Raw genomic sequence first — 17,066 nt, 5'->3', positions numbered from 1 at the left:
CAGATTGTTTAAAAAATAGGCATATCTTCTTAAAGACATATATTAGGAAATGTCTTTTTTCCCTGCCTCCCACACAGTTGCTGAAAATACATGGAGAGTGGCCAACCCCTTTAAGTAGGGTCATTTTTTGCGGGATGAGATGGCTGTTTTACTGGCACTATTTTGGGGTGCATATGACTTTATGATCGCTTGCTATTGCACTTTTTGTGACGTAAGATGACAAAAAATAGCTTTTTTTAAACCGTTTTTATTTTTATTTTTTTACGGTGATCATCTGAGGGGTTAAATCATGTGATATTTTTATAGAACTGGTCGATACAGACACGGCGATACCTAGTATGTATACTTTTTTTTATTTATGTAATTTTTACACAATGATTTCATTTTTGAAACAAAAAAAATCATGTTTTAATGTTTCCATAATCTAAGAGCCATAGTTTTTTTCAGTTTTTGAGCGATTATCTTGGATAGGGTCTCATTTTTTGCGGGATGAGATGACTGTTTGATTGGCACTATTTTGGCGTACATGCGGCTTTTTTGATCACTTTTATTACCTTTTTTGGGAAGTAAGGTGGGCAAAATTTCAATTTTCTCATAGTTTTTATTTTTTTATTTTTATGGTGTTCACCGTGCGGGGAAAGTAACATGACCGTTTTATATATCAGGTCGTTACGGACGCGGCGATACCAAACATGTGTAGGGAATTTAATTTTTTTCATTTTTAACCAGTGATAAATGTGTTTTTTTATTTTTACTTTTTTTTCACTTTTTTTTACTTTTTTTTTACCCAGACCCACTTGGTTCTTGAAGATCCAGTGGGTCTGATGTCTTTATAACACAGTACAGTACAATATATATTTATTGTACTGTACTGTACTGTATTTTACTTACACTTTGTCTGAACAGATCTATGCCTTTAGCACAGATCTGTTCAGCACCATGGACAGCAGGACGCCTGAGAAGGCGTCCTGTTGCCATGGGAACATTCCCCGTCTGCGAAGTTGTGGCCACAACTTCGCAGACGGGGAAGGGTAAGGACTGGGGCTCCCTCCCTCTGTCACCCCATCCTGTCGGGGGGCTGCAAAGGCACAGCAGCCCCCCGATGGGAGAGGGAGGGAGCCGCATCTTACTGTTAACTCTTTCCATACAGCAGTCCGTACGGACCGCCGTATGGAAAGGGTTAAACGGCTGACATCCATTCACAGATGTCAGCCGTTTATACCAGAGTGTCAGCAATGTGCTGACACTCTGGTATACCACTGTACACCAACGATTATTCGGCGGGAGGCGGGGGATCGCGATCCCGCCTGCCGCACCGCCCACCTTCCGCACCGCCCTCACCGCCCACAACACCCTTCCTGCACCACCCGCCGCCATAAAATCATCCAGGGGTGGAGGGGGGCTGCAGGGGGTGTGGGCATTTTGAAGTTTTGAAGTTTGATCCCCGCGGTCAGGGATCAGATTCAGCCAAAAGCGCAGCAAACTGCAGGTCTGAATTGACCTGCGGTTTGCTGCGATCGCCGATACGGCAGGGTCATATGACCCCCCCAGCGTTGTGACAGGATGCAGGATGAATGATTTCAGCCGGCATCCTGTGCGAAATAACCCCAGCAGCGCCGCAATCTGTCTTTAAACTCATGACGTACTGGTACGTCATGGGTCCTTAAGGACTCGGGATCCATGCCGTACCGGTACGTCTTGGGTCCCTAAGGGGTTAAAGGGCCAAATCTGTGCAAAGATGTGGATTCATTGTCATTTTCTGTCAGGTAGTCACACGTTGTGATGGCAAAGGCAAAAAAACTCTCCCTTTTTGAACGTGGTCGGGTTCTTGAACTGCATAAGCAGGGTGTCTCACAGTGCGCCATCGCTGCTGAGGTTGGACGCAGGGAGACAGTCATTTGGAATTTCTTAAATGATCCTGAGGGTTATGGAACAAAAAAGTCAAGTGGAAGACCCAAAAAAAATTCATAAGCACTGAGCCACAGGATCCAATTGGCTGTCCATCAAGACACTAGACGATCCTCGACCCAAATTTAGGCCCTTACTGGTGCTGACTGTAGCCCCATAACCATCAGACGGCATCTGAGACTGAAGGGCTTCAAAATCAAAAAACGTCTTCAAAGACCTCGTCTCCTTGAACGCCACAGAACTGCTCGTTTGGACTTTGCAAGAGAGCACCAAACATAGGACATTCAAAGGTGGAAGAAAGTTTTATTCTCTGATGAGAATTTTTTTTACCTTGATGGTCCTGATGGTTTCCAACGTTACTGGCATGACAAGCAGATCCCACCTGAGAGGTTTTCTACGTGCCACAGTGGAGGGGGCGCCATAATGGTCTGGGGTTCTTTTTCCTTCAGTGGAACAATGGAGCTTCAGGAAGTGCAGGGGTGACAAACGGCCGCTGGCTATGTCCAGATGTTGCAGAGAGTATTCCTCATGACTGAGAGCCCTCGTCTGTGTGGTAACAACTGGGTTTTTCAACAGGACAACGCTACAGTACACAATGCCCGCAGGACAAGGGACTTCTTCCAGGAGAATAACATCACTCTTTTGGCCCATCCTGCGTGTTCCCCTGATCTAAATCCAATTGAGAACCTTTGGGGATGGATGGCAAGGGAAGTTTATAAAAATGGACAACATTTGCAGACAGTAGATGGCCTTCATGCGGCCGTCTTCACCACTTGGAGAAATGTTTCCACTCACCTCATGGAAACGCTTGCATCAAGCATGCCAAAACGAATTTTAGAAGTGATAAACAATAACGGCGGAGCTACTCATTACTGAGTTCATGTTTGGAAGTTGGATTTCTGTTTTGGGGGGGGTTAGTTTTTTTTTGGGAGGTGTGGTCCTAAACTTTTGATCAGCTGAAAAGCAGCCTGTTTCAGTTTATTCGTTCTTTTCATTAAATTGAATGCTCAAAAAATGATTTCTCTCACTCTCATTTCTTCTTGTTGCATGTTGAAGATCTACTTGGAATCTTGTTAAGATCCAACAATGTAAAATATGATTTGTTGCCATTTTTCAAGTGGTCTTAAACTTTTGATCAGGACTGTATTACTGATTGGTGCACTATGTATTGTTGTGACATCACATCACTATGTCTGTAGTATGTATGTATGGACAGCAGAACCTATCACACTGCACTGCACCAGCTACACTATATTAGCATATAACCTACACTGACTATCTCCCACTAACTATCTGTATTATATATATTGTATAAGCTATCTAACTATCTATCTAATGTAATGAGTGGAAAACACAGAGCACAGCAATGACACTGCTGTCTCTCTCAGAACTTTAAAAAACTATAGAAAATGGCTGCTGTGGAGTAGGCAGCTTTCCTTTTGGGTGCTAGGGATGTTGCTAAGCTCAGACAAAGACATTGCAGCCTTCTTGTTGACCCACAAGCAAGAAGCAGGGCGGGATCATGGGTAGAGTTGAGAAGACACCTGGATGTTCCGGTTCGACGGGTTCGGACGAACTTCAAAAAAAAGTTTGAGTTAGGGACCCAAACTTGAACCCGAACCTCATTGAAGTCGATAGGGACCCGAACTTTTGAGCACTAAAATGACTGTAAAAATGTGATGGAAAGGGCTAGAGGGCTGCATATGTTGTCAAAATGTGGTTAAGAGCATGGCAAGTGCTCTACAAACAAATGTGGATAGGGAAATTCCAAAGGGTTGAAGAGGCGGTGGATGTGGCGATGTAGGTCGAAGTGGCGGTGGAGGAGGTAGCCTACACTGCTTTTTGGTTTAAAATGTATTTTTATTTTTTTAAATTAGGGTGCACCCCAAAACAAGGCGTAAAGGGCAAGCTCAGGCCATGTGCCCAATTTAGAGACCCAGAAGTTCCAGGGGCTGACCCCTGTCAGTCAGTTTGTGTAGGTGTGTGCATACTTACTGCCCCACCATGTTGCACATCCCCGTGATGTTCACTATCCAATTTGATATCTGCTCTATCAACTTTCGATGTTCTTTTATGCGCCTACCATGGGGATCACGGGTGGCAGGAATCAGGATTCCAGGCCGGAGAGGGAGCGTGAGAAAAAAGACCAAATTTAAGGGAGATAAATTTATTTTAAAAAATTGGGATCGAGCAGAAATGGGAAAAGCTATTGAGGCGCAAATGTGGGACAAATTAGAGAAGCCCAAATGTGGGCAAAAAGAGTCAAGTGGAATTGTGGGAAAAGCTATTGAGGCGCAAATGTTGGCCAAAAGAGTATAGCGGAAATGTGGGACAAATCATTGAAGTGCAAATGTAGTACAACTTGTTTAAGTTTAAGCATTGAATCAAAGGAGGTGGTGTGCATCAATTAACCTCTTCAGGACATAGGGTGTACAGGGAAGCCTTTATGTCCTGGTACTTAAGGACACAGGGCGTACCTGTACGCCCTGTGTATTTCCGATTACACCACCGCGCAGCGGTGCCTGCTCAACTCATTGAACAGGCACTTCAGATAAATGCCGGGGAGGTCCTGTGACCCTCCCATGTTGCGGTGGTAGCATGAGGCGGTGCCATCGGGTCCCCATGTGGCTGTGGGGGGGACCCGATGGCAGGGAAGGCAGCGCGATGTCTAAGGAAGGCATTGCACTGCCTTCCGGTGACGAGCCTGTGAGATCCAGCCCCCTGGATCTCACAGGCCCCGGAATCTGTATGAGTAATACACAGTATTACTCATACAGCCAATGCATTCCAATACAGAAGTATTAGAATGCATTGCAAAGTATTAGACCCCCAAAAGTTCAAGTCCCAAAGTGGGACAAAAAATAAAGTTCAAAAAAGTTCAAAAAATAAAGTTTCCCCCCCCCCCAAAATTAAAAGTTGCAAGTAAAAATAAACAAAAATGTAATTTTCCCCAAATAAAGTAAAAAAAAATTGGTAAAAAATAGGGGGGGGGGAAGTATACATATTAGGTATCGCCGCGTTCGCATCGACCGGCTCTATAAACATATCACATGAACTAACCCCTCAGATGAACACCGTAAAAAAAAAAAAAAAAACAGTGCTAAAGAAATCATTTTTTTGTCACCTTACATCACAAAAAGTACAACAGCAAGCAATCAAAAAGGAGTTTGCCCACCAAAATAGTGCCAATCTAACTGTCACCTCATTCCCGCAAAAGATGAGCCCCTATCTGAGACAATCGCCCAAAAAATAAAAAAACGATGGCGAATATGCAGACACTAAAACATCATTTTTTTTGTTTCAAAAATGATATTATTGTGTAAAACTTACATAAATAAATAAAAAGTATACATATTAGGTATCGCCGGGTCCGTATCGACCGGCTATATAAATATATCACATGACCTAACCCCTCAGATGAACACTGTAAAAATTTTAAAATAAAAACTGTGCTAAATAAACCATTTTTTGTCACCTTACATCACAAAAAGTGTAATAGCAAGCGATCAAAAAGTCACACGCACCCCAAAATAGTGCCAATAAAACCTTCATCTCATCCCGCAAAAATCTAGCCTACCCAAGGTAATCGCCCAAAAACTGAAAAATGATGGCTCTCAGACTATGGAAACACTAAAACATGTTTTTATTTTGCTTCAAAAAATAAATCATTGTGTAAAACTTACCTAAATAGAAAAAAAGATACATATTGGGTATTGCCGCGTCCGTATCAACCGGCTCTATAAATAAATCACATGACCTAACCCCTCAGATTAACACCGTAAAAAAATAAAAATAAAAACGGTGCTAAATAAACCATTTTTTGTCACCTTGCATCACAAAAAGTGTAATAGCAAGCGATCAAAAAGTCACACGCACCCCAAAATAGTGCCAATAAAACCGTGATCTCCTCCCGCAAAAATCATACCCTACCCAAGGTAATTGCCCAAAAACTGAAAAAATTATGGCTCTCAGACTATGGAAACTCTAAAACATGATTTTTTTTGCTTCAAAAAAGAAATCATTGCGTAAAACTTAAATAAATAAAAAAAAGTATACATATTAGGTATCGCCGCATCCGTGACAACCTGGTCTATAAAAATACCACATGATCTAACCTGTCAGATGAATGTTGTAAATAACAAAAAATAAAAACGGTGCCAAAACTGCTATTTCTTGTTATCTTGCCTCACAAAAAGTGTAATATAGAGCAACCAAAAATCATTGTACCCTAAACTAGCACCCAAAAAACTTCCACCCTATCCCATAGTTTCTAAAATGGGGTCACTTTTTGGGGGTTTCTACTCTAGGGGTGCATCAGGGGGGCTTCAAATGGGACATGGTGCAACAAAAAAAAAAAAAAACAGTCCAGCAAAATCTGCCTTCCAAAAACCGTATGGCTTTCTTTTCCTTCTGCACCCTGCCGTGTGCCCATACAGCAGTTAACAACCACATATGGGGTGTTTCTGTAAACTACAGAATCAGGGCCATAAATAACGAGTTTTGTTTGGCTGTTAACCCTTGGTTTGCAAAAGTAAAAAAAATATTAAAATGGAAAATCTGCCCAAAAATTTAAATTTTCAAATTGTATCTCCATTTTCCATTAATTCTTGTGGAACACCTAAAGGGTTAACAACGTTTGTAAAATCAGTTTTGAATACCTTGAGGGGTGTAGTTTCTTAGATGGGGTCACTTTTATGGACTTTCTACTCTAGGGGTGCATCAGGGGGGCTTCAAATGGGACATGGTGTCAAAAAAAAACAGTCCAGCAAAACCTGCCTTCCAGAAACCGTATGGCATTGCTATCCTTCTGCGCCCTGCCGTATGCCTGTACAGCGGTTTACCACCACATATGGGGTGTTTCTCTAAACTACAGAATCAGGGCCATAAATATTGACTTTTGTTTGGCTGTTAAACCTTGCTTTGTAACTGGAAAAAAATTATTAAAATGGAAAATCTGCCAAAAAAGTGAAATTTTCAAATTGCATCTCTATTTTCCATTAATTCTTGTGGAACACCTGAAGGGTTAACAACGTTTGTAAAATCAGTTTTGAATACCTTGAGGGGTGTAGTTTCTTAGATGGGGTCACTTTTATTGAGTTTCTACTCTAGGGGTAGATCAGGGGGGGCTTCAAATGGGACATGCTGTCAAAAAAAACAGTCCAGCAAAACCTGCCTTCCAGAAACCGTATGGCATTGCTTTCCTTTTGCGCCCTACTGTGTGCCCGTAAAGCGGTTTACCACCACATATGGGGTGTTTTTGTAAACTACAGAATCAGGGCCATAAATATTGAGTCTGGTTTGGCTATTAACCCTTGCTTTGTAACTAAAAAAAAAATATTAAAATGGAAAATCTGCCAAAAAAGTAACATTTTCAAACTGTATCTCTATTTTCCATTAATTCTTGTGGAACACCTAAAGGGTTAACAAAGTTTGTAAGATAAGTTTTGAATACATTGAGGGGTGTAGTTTCTAGAATGCGGTCATTTTGCGGTGGTTTCTATTATATAAACCTCACAAAGTGACTTCATACCTGAACTGGTCCCTAAAAATTGGGTTTTTTATAATTTCTGAAAAATTTCAAGATTTGCTTCCAAACTTCTAAGCCTTGTAACATCCCCAATATATAAAAAATATTTTCCAAAATGATGCAAACATGAAGTAGACATATGGGGAATGTAAAGTAAAAACTAAGTTTGGAGGTATTACTATGTATTATAGAAGTAGAGAAATTTAAACTTGGAAATTAGCAATTTTTTCAAATTTTTGGTAAAATTTGTATTTTTTTATAAATAAAAAAGATTTTCTTTAACTTCATTTTACCACTGTCATGAAGTACAATATGTGACAAAAAAACATTCTCAGAACGGCCTGGATAAGTCAAAGCGTTTTAAAGTTATCAGCACTTAAAGTGACACTGGTCAGATTAGCAAAAAATGGCCTGGTCCTTAAGGTGAAATAAGGCTGTGTCCCTAAGGGGTTAAAGAAGCATTTCAGAAATTTCAGAAATTTTATTCCCTGTCACTAGAGTTGAGCGGACACCTGGATGTTCGAGTTCGATGAGTTCGAACGAACTTGAAAAAAAAGTTTGGGTTCGGGACCTGAACTTGACCCCGAACCCCATTAAAGTCAATGGGGACCCAAACTTTTGGGCACTAAAATGGCTCTAAAATAGTCCTGGAAAGGGCTAGAGGGCTGCAAAAGGCATCAAAATGTGGTTGAGAGCATGGCAACCGTTCTGCAAACAAATGTGGATAGGGAAATGACTTAAAATAACATAAAATACAGAAAAATTAAAAATAACAATCTGGATCTAGGAGTAGGAGGTTAAGGAGGCGGTGGATGGGTGGATGTGGCAGTGTAGGTGGAAACGGCGGTGAAGGAGGAATAGGTAGCCAACACTGATTTGTGTTATATATTTTTTTAAATTGGGGTATCCCCCAAAATATTGGGACATATAACAAAATAAAACTAAGAATAAGTGCACTTGAGTACAAGAATGGATAGTTGAGGCTGGTATAAATGTCTATTCTGCACAAGGTACGGACAAGTCCTGTGGGATCCATGCCTGGTTCATTTTAATAAACGTCAGCTTGTCCACATTGGCTGCGGCCTGTGTCAATGCTCTCTGCCGTGCTAAACACACGTTCACACTATACACTGGCTGCAGGGCAGGTCAGCACCTCCAAGGCTGACAAAGCTTTTCCACATTTTGACCATGCTAACCCTGCCTTTTCAGGTGCTGGTGGTGCCCCAGCTGCGTTGGCGACCTCTTCCTCCTCCTCTGCCTTCGCCTTGTGCTCCCACTGTGCCCCCGCTGTCAGGTGGGAATGCCATCAGCAGCGTGCGCTTGTAGTCGCACATCTTCCGATCAGTAACAGATGTTTTCACTAAATTTAGTTCCCTGTCAGCAATGCAGAGCAGGGGTTCATTCACGGCAAAAGGGGTTTTTTGTCACCCAGCAATAGAACAGAGGATTTTGAGAGATTTAGGCCCCTGTCAGCAACGCAGAGCAGGGGTTCATTCACGGCAAAAGGGGGTACATGTCACCCAGCAATACAACAGAGGATTTTGAAAGATTTAGGCTCCTGTCACCCAGGCACAGCAGGGGTTTATTCACAGCAAAAGAGGGTTCATGTCACCCAGCAATAGAACAGAGGATTTTGAGAGATTTAGGCCCCTGTCACCCAGGCACAGCAGGGGTTCGTTCACAGCAAAAGAGGGTTCATGTCACCCAGCAATAGAACAGAGGATTTTGAGAGATTTAGGCCCCTGTCACCCAGGCACAGCAGGGGTTCATTCATGGCAAAAGGGGGTTCTTGTCACCCAGCAATAGAACAGAGGATTTTGAGAGATTTAGGCCCCTGTCACCCAGGCACAGCAGGGGTTCATTCACAGCAAAAGAGGGTTCATGTCACCCAACAATAGAGCAGAGGATTTTGAGAGATTTAGGCCAATGTCACCCAGGCACAGCAGGGGTTCATTCACAGGAAAAGGAGCTTCAAGTCACCCAGCAATAGAACAGAGGATTTTGAGAGATTTAGGTCCCTGTCACCCAGGCACACCAGGGGTTTGTATACGCCAAAAATGGTAAAATGTCACCCGACAATTTAAAAGAAGATATTTTTTCAATTTAGGGCACAAATTTTTTTTGCGTTAAAATGGCTCTAATATAGTCCTCAAAAAGACTAGAGGGATGGAAAAGGCAGTAAAATGTGCTTAAGAGCATTGCAACTGCTTTGCAAACAAATGTGGATAGGTAAATAACTTAAAACGAAATAAAATAACAAAAAATTACAAATTATTAACCTGCAACTCAGAGAAGGAGGTGGAATTGGAGTCGGAGGTTGAGGAGGCGTTGAATGTGGTGTTGTAGGTGGAGGCAGCAATAAAGAAGGAGGAGGTAACCAACAATTTTTTTATTTTTTTATTGGGGTAGGTAGCCCCCACAATATTGGTACAAATAAATAAAAAAGAAAACAAAGAATCATTGCACTTGACTTGAGTACAAGAATGTATGTTTGATGGTGGTATAAATGTCTATTCTGCACAAGGTACAGACACGTCTTGTGGGATCCAAGCCTGGTTCATTTTAATGAACGAGAGCTTGTCCACGTTGGCTGTGGATAGGCAGCTGCATCTGTCTGTAATGACGCCTCCTGCCGTGCAAAATACACGTTCAGCGAGTACACTGACTGCAGGGCAGCAAGCACCTCTAAAGCATACAGGGCAAGCTCTGGCCATGTGGACAATTTGGAGAACCAGAAGTTGAATGGGGCAGAACCATCAGTCAGTACGTGTAGGTGTGTGCACAGGTACTGTTCCACCATGTTGTTCAAATGCTGCCTCCTGCTAACATGCAGTTAGGGTCAGTTGTTGCGGAGAGGTGACAAAGCTTTTCCACATGTCGACCATGCTAACCCTGCCTTCTGAGATGCTGGCGCTGACACAGCTGCTTTGGCGACTTCTTCCTCCTCCCCTGCCTTCGCCTTGTGCTTCCACTTGTCCCCCGCCGTCAGTCAGGAATGCTCTCAGGAGCGCGTCTACCAGCGTGCGCCTGTAGTCGCGCATCTTCCGATCACGCTCCAGTGGCGGAATTAAGGACGGCACATTGTCTTTGTAACGGGGATCCAGCAGGGTGGCCACCCAGTAGTCAGCACAAGTTAAAATGTGGGCAACTCTGCAGTCGTTGCGCAGACACTGCAGCTTGTAGTTGCTCATGTGTGCCAGGCTGCCCAGAGGTAAGGACAAGCTGTCCTCTGTTGGAGGCGTATCGTCTGTGTCCTCCGTATCCCCCCAGCCACGCACCAGTGATGGGCCCGAGCTGCGTTGGATGCCACCCCGCTGTGAACATGCTTTATCCCCATCCTCCACCTCATCCTCATCCTCCAGTAGTGGGCTCTGGCTGGCCAAATTTGTACCTGGCCTCTGCTGTTGCAAAAAATCCTCTTTCTGAGCCACTTCTAAAAGACTGGCCTGAAAGTAATAGCAATGACCCCTCTTCCTCCTCCTCGTCCCGGGCCACATCCTCTTCCATCATCGCCCTAAACGTTTTCTCAAGGAGACATAAAAGTGGTATTGTAACGCTGATAATGGCGTCATCGCCACTTGCAATGTTGGTGGAGTACTCGAAACAGCGCAACAGGGCACACAGCTCTCACATGGAGGCCCAGTCATTGGTGGTGAAGTGGTGCTGTTCCGCAGTGCGACTCACCAGTACTTGCTGCAGCTGAAACTCCACTATTGCCTGCTGCTGCTCACACAGTCTCTCCAGCATGTGCAAGGTGGAGTTCCACCTGGTGGGCACGTCGCATATGAGGCGGTGAGCGGGAAGGCCGAAGTTACACTGTAGAGCAGACAGCCGAGCGGCGTCAGGATGAGAACGCCGGAAGCACGCACAGACGGCCCACACTTTATGCAGCAGCTCTGACATGTCGGGGTAGTTGTGAATGAATTTCTGCACCATCAAATTAAGCACATGTGCCAGGCAAGGGATGTGCGTCAAACCGGCTAGTCCCAGAGCTGCAACGAGATTTCGCCCATTATCGCACACCACCAGGCCGGCTTGAGGCCCACTGGCAGCAACCACTCGTTGGTTTGTTGTTCTACACCCCACCACAACTCCTGCGTGGTGTGGGGCCTGTCCCCCAAACACATCAGTTTCAGAACGGCCTGCTGATGTTTACCCCTGGCTGTGCTGAAGTTGGTGGTGAAGGTCTGTTGCTGACCAGATGAGGAGGAAGCCGAGTAGGAAGAGGAGACAACAGGAGGCAAAGAATGATGCCCTGCGATCCTTGGCGGCGGAAGGACGTGCGCCAAACAGCTCTCCACCTGGGACCCAGCCACCATATTTACCCAGTGTGCAGTTAGGGAGATATAGCGTACCTGGCCGTGCTTACTGATCCACGTATCTGTGGTTAGGTGGACCTTGCCACAGATGGCGTTGCGCAGTGCACACTTGATTTTATCTGATACTTGGTTGTGCAGGGAGGGCACGGCTCTCCTGGAGAAGTAGTTGCGGCTAGGAACGACCTACTGTGGGACAGCAAGCGACATGAGCTGTTTGAAGCTGTCAGTCTCCACCAGCCTGAATGACAGCATTTCAAAAGCCAGCAGTTTAGAAATGCTGGCACTCAGGGCCAGGGATCGAGGGTGGCTAGGTGGGAAGTTACGTTTTCTCTCAAAGGTTTGTGAGATGGAGAGCTAAACACTTCCGTGTGCCATGGTGGAGATGCTTGGTGACGGAGGTGATGTTGTTGGTGGCACATCCTCTGTTTGCTGGACGGCAGGTGCCAACGTTCCTCCAGAGGCGGAGGAAAAGGCCGAGGCAGCAGCAGAAGAGGGAGCAGGAGCCCTTTCTTTGTTTTGAAGGTGCTTACTCCACTGCAGCCCGTGTCTCGCATGTAGATGCCAGGTCATGCAGGTTGTGCTAAGGTTCAGAATGTTAATGCCTCGCTTTAGGCTCTGATGGCACAGCATGCAAAACTCTCGGGTCTTGTTGTCAGCACATTTTGTGAAGAAATGCCATGCCAGGGAATTCCTTGAAGCTGTCTTTGGTGTGCTCGGTCCCTGGTGACGGTGGCCAGTAGCAGGCGAACTGTTTTGGCGACGGCTGCTCTGCTTTTGCTACGCTGTTGGCTCGGTCTCACCACTGCCTCTTCCTCCGAACTCTGAAAGTCAGTGGCACGACCTTCATTCCATGTGGGGTCTAGGACCTCATCGTTCCCTGCATCATCTTCCACCCAGTCTTCCTCTCTCTGACCTCCTTTTCGGTCTGCACACTGCAGAAAGACACAGCAGTTGGTATCTGTGTTTCATCATCAGAGACGTGCTGAGGTGGTATTCCCATGTCCTCATCAGGAAACATAAGTGGTTGTGCGTCAGTGCAGTCTATGTCTTCCACCCCTGGGGAAAGGCTAGGTGGATGCCCTTGGGACTAATGGGCATGGGTTTCAGGCGCCACCTGCGTGCTTTCTGCAGAAGACTGGGTGGGAGATAATGTGAACATGCTGGATCCACTGTCGGCCACCCAATTGACTAGCGCCTGTACTTGATCAGGCCTTACCATCCTTAGAACCAAATGTCTCAGTAGATTCTGGCGGCTACTGGGACCTGAGGTAGTAGGTTCAGTAGGACGTGTAGCTGTGGCAGAACGGCCACGTCCTCTCCCTGCACCAGAGGCTCCACCAACACCACCACCACCACGACCATAACCGTGTCCCTTATTAGATGTTTGCCTCATAGTTAGAGTTCACAAAGCAAAGTAACAAGTGGTTAAGTAAGTTAAAAAAATATAACCGCCAATATAAACCCTGATGTAGACTATTGCACTTTATTTATTTTTTTAAACTCTATATGACAGCGGTATTTGTGGCCTAAATGTGACACTCACTTATGCACGTCTTATCCCAGATGTGCAGTATATCAGAGGGATTTTTCACCCCAGCAACCAAAAAGCCGTATTTATGGCCTAAATGTGACAGTCACTTATGCTTGTCTAATCCCAGATGTGCAGTATATTAGAGGGGTTTTTCACCCCAGTAACCAAAAAGCTGTATTTCTGGCTTAAATGTGACAGTCACTTATGCATGTGCAATTTCAGATGTGCAATATATCAGTGGCTTTTTTCACCCCAGTAACCAAAAAGCTGTATTTAGGGCCTAAATGTGACAGTCACTTATGCTTGTCTAATCACAGATGTGCAGTATATTAGAGGGTTTTTTCACCCTAACCAAAAAGCTGTATTTCTGTCCTAAATGTGACAGTCACTTATGCATGTGTAATCCCAGATGTGCAGTATATTAGGGGTTTTTTTTTCACCCCAGTAACCAAAAAGCTGTATTTATGGCCTAAATGTGACAGTCACAAATGCATGTGTAATCCCAGATGTGCAGTATATTAGAGGCTTTTTCACCCTTACCAAAAAGCTGTATTTCTGTCCAAAATGTGACAGTCACTTATGCAAGTGTAATCCCAGATGTGCAGTATATTACAGTTTTTTTTTCACCCTAACCAAAAAGCTGTATTTCTGTCCTAAATGTGACAGTCACTTATGCTTGTCTAATCCCAGATGTGCAGCCTATCCCTACACTAATCCGAGCAGACGGGCGGTGCTACGTGACTCCAGCTTAAATAGAGGCTGGGTCACATGCTGCAGTTGGCCAATCACAGCCATGCCAATAGTAGGCATGGCTGTGATGGCCTTTTGGGGCAAGTAGTATGACGCATGTTGATTGGCTGCTTTGCAGCCTTTCAAAAAGCGCTATAAAAATCGCCGAACCCCGAACCCAAACTTTTCGTAAATGTTCGGGTTTGGGTCCGGGTGCCGAAAACAATAAAGTTCTGTACGAACTCGAACTTTACTGTTCGGGTTCGCTCAACTCTAGTCATGTGTGCTGCTGTAGCCAAATTTTTTTTAAATATTCAGCGAACTTGCCGAATACATATTTTTTTTTTTTTTTATACAACCTGCTGTATAAACATATAACATAACATGAGATGCCCCCTCAGGTGAATGCTGTAAGAAAAAAAAAAGAAAAAATTTTTTCACGTTGCCTCACAAAAAGTGTAATACCAAGAGATCTAAAAGTCTTATGTACCCCAAAATGGTAACAATGATAATGTCACCTCATCCTGCAAAGAATGGTCCCCCCACATAAGACAATCAAAAAATAAAAAAGCAATGACACCCGCAAACCAATCCATCAAAATCTGCGCTGCAATGTGCCCCCCCAGCAGTTTACCACCACATATCTTTACCACCACATATGGGGTGTTGCAGTATTCAGGAGAAAATGGGTAACAAATTATGAGGTGCTTTTTCTCCTGTTACTCCTTGTGAAAATGAAAAATTTAGGGCTAAAGAAACATTTTATTGGAAGAAATAAAACTTAATTTTCACAGCCAAGTGTTTCCAAATTCCATAAAACACTTATGGGGTCAAAGTTCTCAGTACCCCTCTTACTATATTCTTTAAGGGGTGTAGTTTCCAATATGTAGTCACTTTTTGAGGGTTTCCACTGTAGGGGTACATCAGGGTCTCTTCAAATACAAAATGGTGCCTAAAAACCATACAAGCAAAATCTGCCTCCAAAATCCATATGGCACTCCTTTCCTTCTGACCTTTGTCACATGTCTATAGAGCAGTTTACCACCACATATGGGGTATTTCTGTAAACTGCTGAATCATAGTTGTATATATATTTTGCTGTGGTAGTGGTAATGTGTCCTCCATGTGTCACGTTACCCAGTGACAGGGTTCAAGTGAGTATGCTTCCCCCAGCAGATCCAATGAGGTCTGGGGTCTGGCAGAAAGACTCCCAATGCTGGAGCATCCCTTTAAGTTTACTATACTGCACATATATTTTAGAACCAATTTATTGCTCATATACAGTTGGGAACAAAATTGGTGTTAATATGGCCCAAACATATGTTTATGAAAAAACTGTAGGAGGGAAGAGACTAGAGATACATTTTAACATATACTAATATTTTAAATTTTTCTGTTTCTTACAGCTTCTGGCTATTTAGGGATTTTTTTTTATAAATCTCAGACAACCCCTTTAACTTGATCATTCTGTAGTAAAGAGGCAATCATTTTACCATAAGAAATGACCTTAGGCAATATATGATGACTTCTGCGGTATGGTGGATGTTTTCCACATACAAAAAGAACAAAACAAAACAAAGACAATCTGATCAGACTAATTAGACTATTTGCATTGTTTAACACTTATTTTTCGCACTTCAAGAAAAGCAAGCTGCTCAACAAGATGTTAAGACAGCCAGTTTAGACAAATAATTCACTGATTAATTATAGAAGACAGCAATATAGAAAGTAAAAGAGATCTGAAAGTACTTTTCACAAATGTGCTATTGGCAGCCATAAATACACTTAGGGGGACATTTATCATTTGCAGTTGTTAGCATTGGTTTTGTCTGTCTTTGCTTTGTGTGCTGTGCAAAATTTTGAAATGGTGCACCTTAATAATATATTTGGTCTGAGTGGAATGTGATTTAGACATATATGTGTTAAAGTACACCAGGAGGTTGCCTGGTGTTAGTTGCAATTTTTTGGAGACATAGTAAATGTGCCATAATTCAGGTCTAACACCACTTTTAGCTCTTACACATTGACCGCTTTGAAAAGTGTTGAGGATCACCAAATGTCACAACTTTGACCAAATGTAGCAGAAAAAAGCACAATCAGCATCATGTGTGATATTTTAAGCCAAAAAAAACATATCTGACTTAGAGTTGAGTGGACACCTGGATGTTCAGGTTTGACTGGTTCGGCCAAACTTCTCAAAAAAGTTTGAGTTCGGGACCTGAACCCTATTGAAGTCAATCGGACCTGAACTTTGGAGCTGCATCAAAATGTGGTTAAGAGCATGGCAAGTGCTTTGCAAAAGAATGTGGATAGGGATATGACTTAAAATAACATAAAATAGATAAAAATAAAAAATTATAATCTTGATCTAGGAGGACGAGGTCCATATGGAGAAGGAGGTTGATGAGGCGGTGGATATGGCAGTGTAGGTGGAAACGGCGGTGGAGGAGGAGGTAGCCAATAATGGTTTGGGTTAAAATAAAAAATTTGGGTTTAAATTAGGGTACATCCCAAAACATTCCAAAGCATTGGGAAATATAACCTGTGATAACCCCCTCCAGCCGTGCTAAACGAACATTCAGACAATACACTGGCTGCAGGGCAGGCCAGCACCTACATGGCGTAAATTGGAAGCATAGGCCATGTGCCCAATTTGGAGACCCAGAAGTTGAAGGACGGGTGTAACGGACAAATTAGTGAAATATATTTACCTATCCACTAGGTAGAGCAGGGGTATATCACAGCCAAAAATTGGTTAATGTTACCCGACAATGTAACAAAAAAAATTGTGAAATTTATTAACCTGTCCACTACGTAGAGCAGGGGTATATCACAGCTAAAAATTGGTGAATTTCACACGAAAATGTAACAGACAAATTATTGAAATTAATAAAATATGTACAAATTAAAAAAAATAATCTTGATGTATGAGGTGGAGTTCCATATGGAGTAGGAGGTTGAGGAGGAGGTGATGGACGTAGCAGTATAGGTGGAAGAGTTGGAGGAGGACAAGGTAGCCAACACTGGTTTTTGGTTTTAATTTTCTTTAACA

Source organism: Bufo gargarizans, chromosome 1 (assembly GCF_014858855.1).
Source record: "Bufo gargarizans isolate SCDJY-AF-19 chromosome 1, ASM1485885v1, whole genome shotgun sequence".
NCBI classification, from domain to species: domain Eukaryota; kingdom Metazoa; phylum Chordata; class Amphibia; order Anura; family Bufonidae; genus Bufo; species Bufo gargarizans.
The sequence above is the reverse complement of the archived record's forward strand: the minus strand, read 5'-3'. Positions refer to the sequence as shown.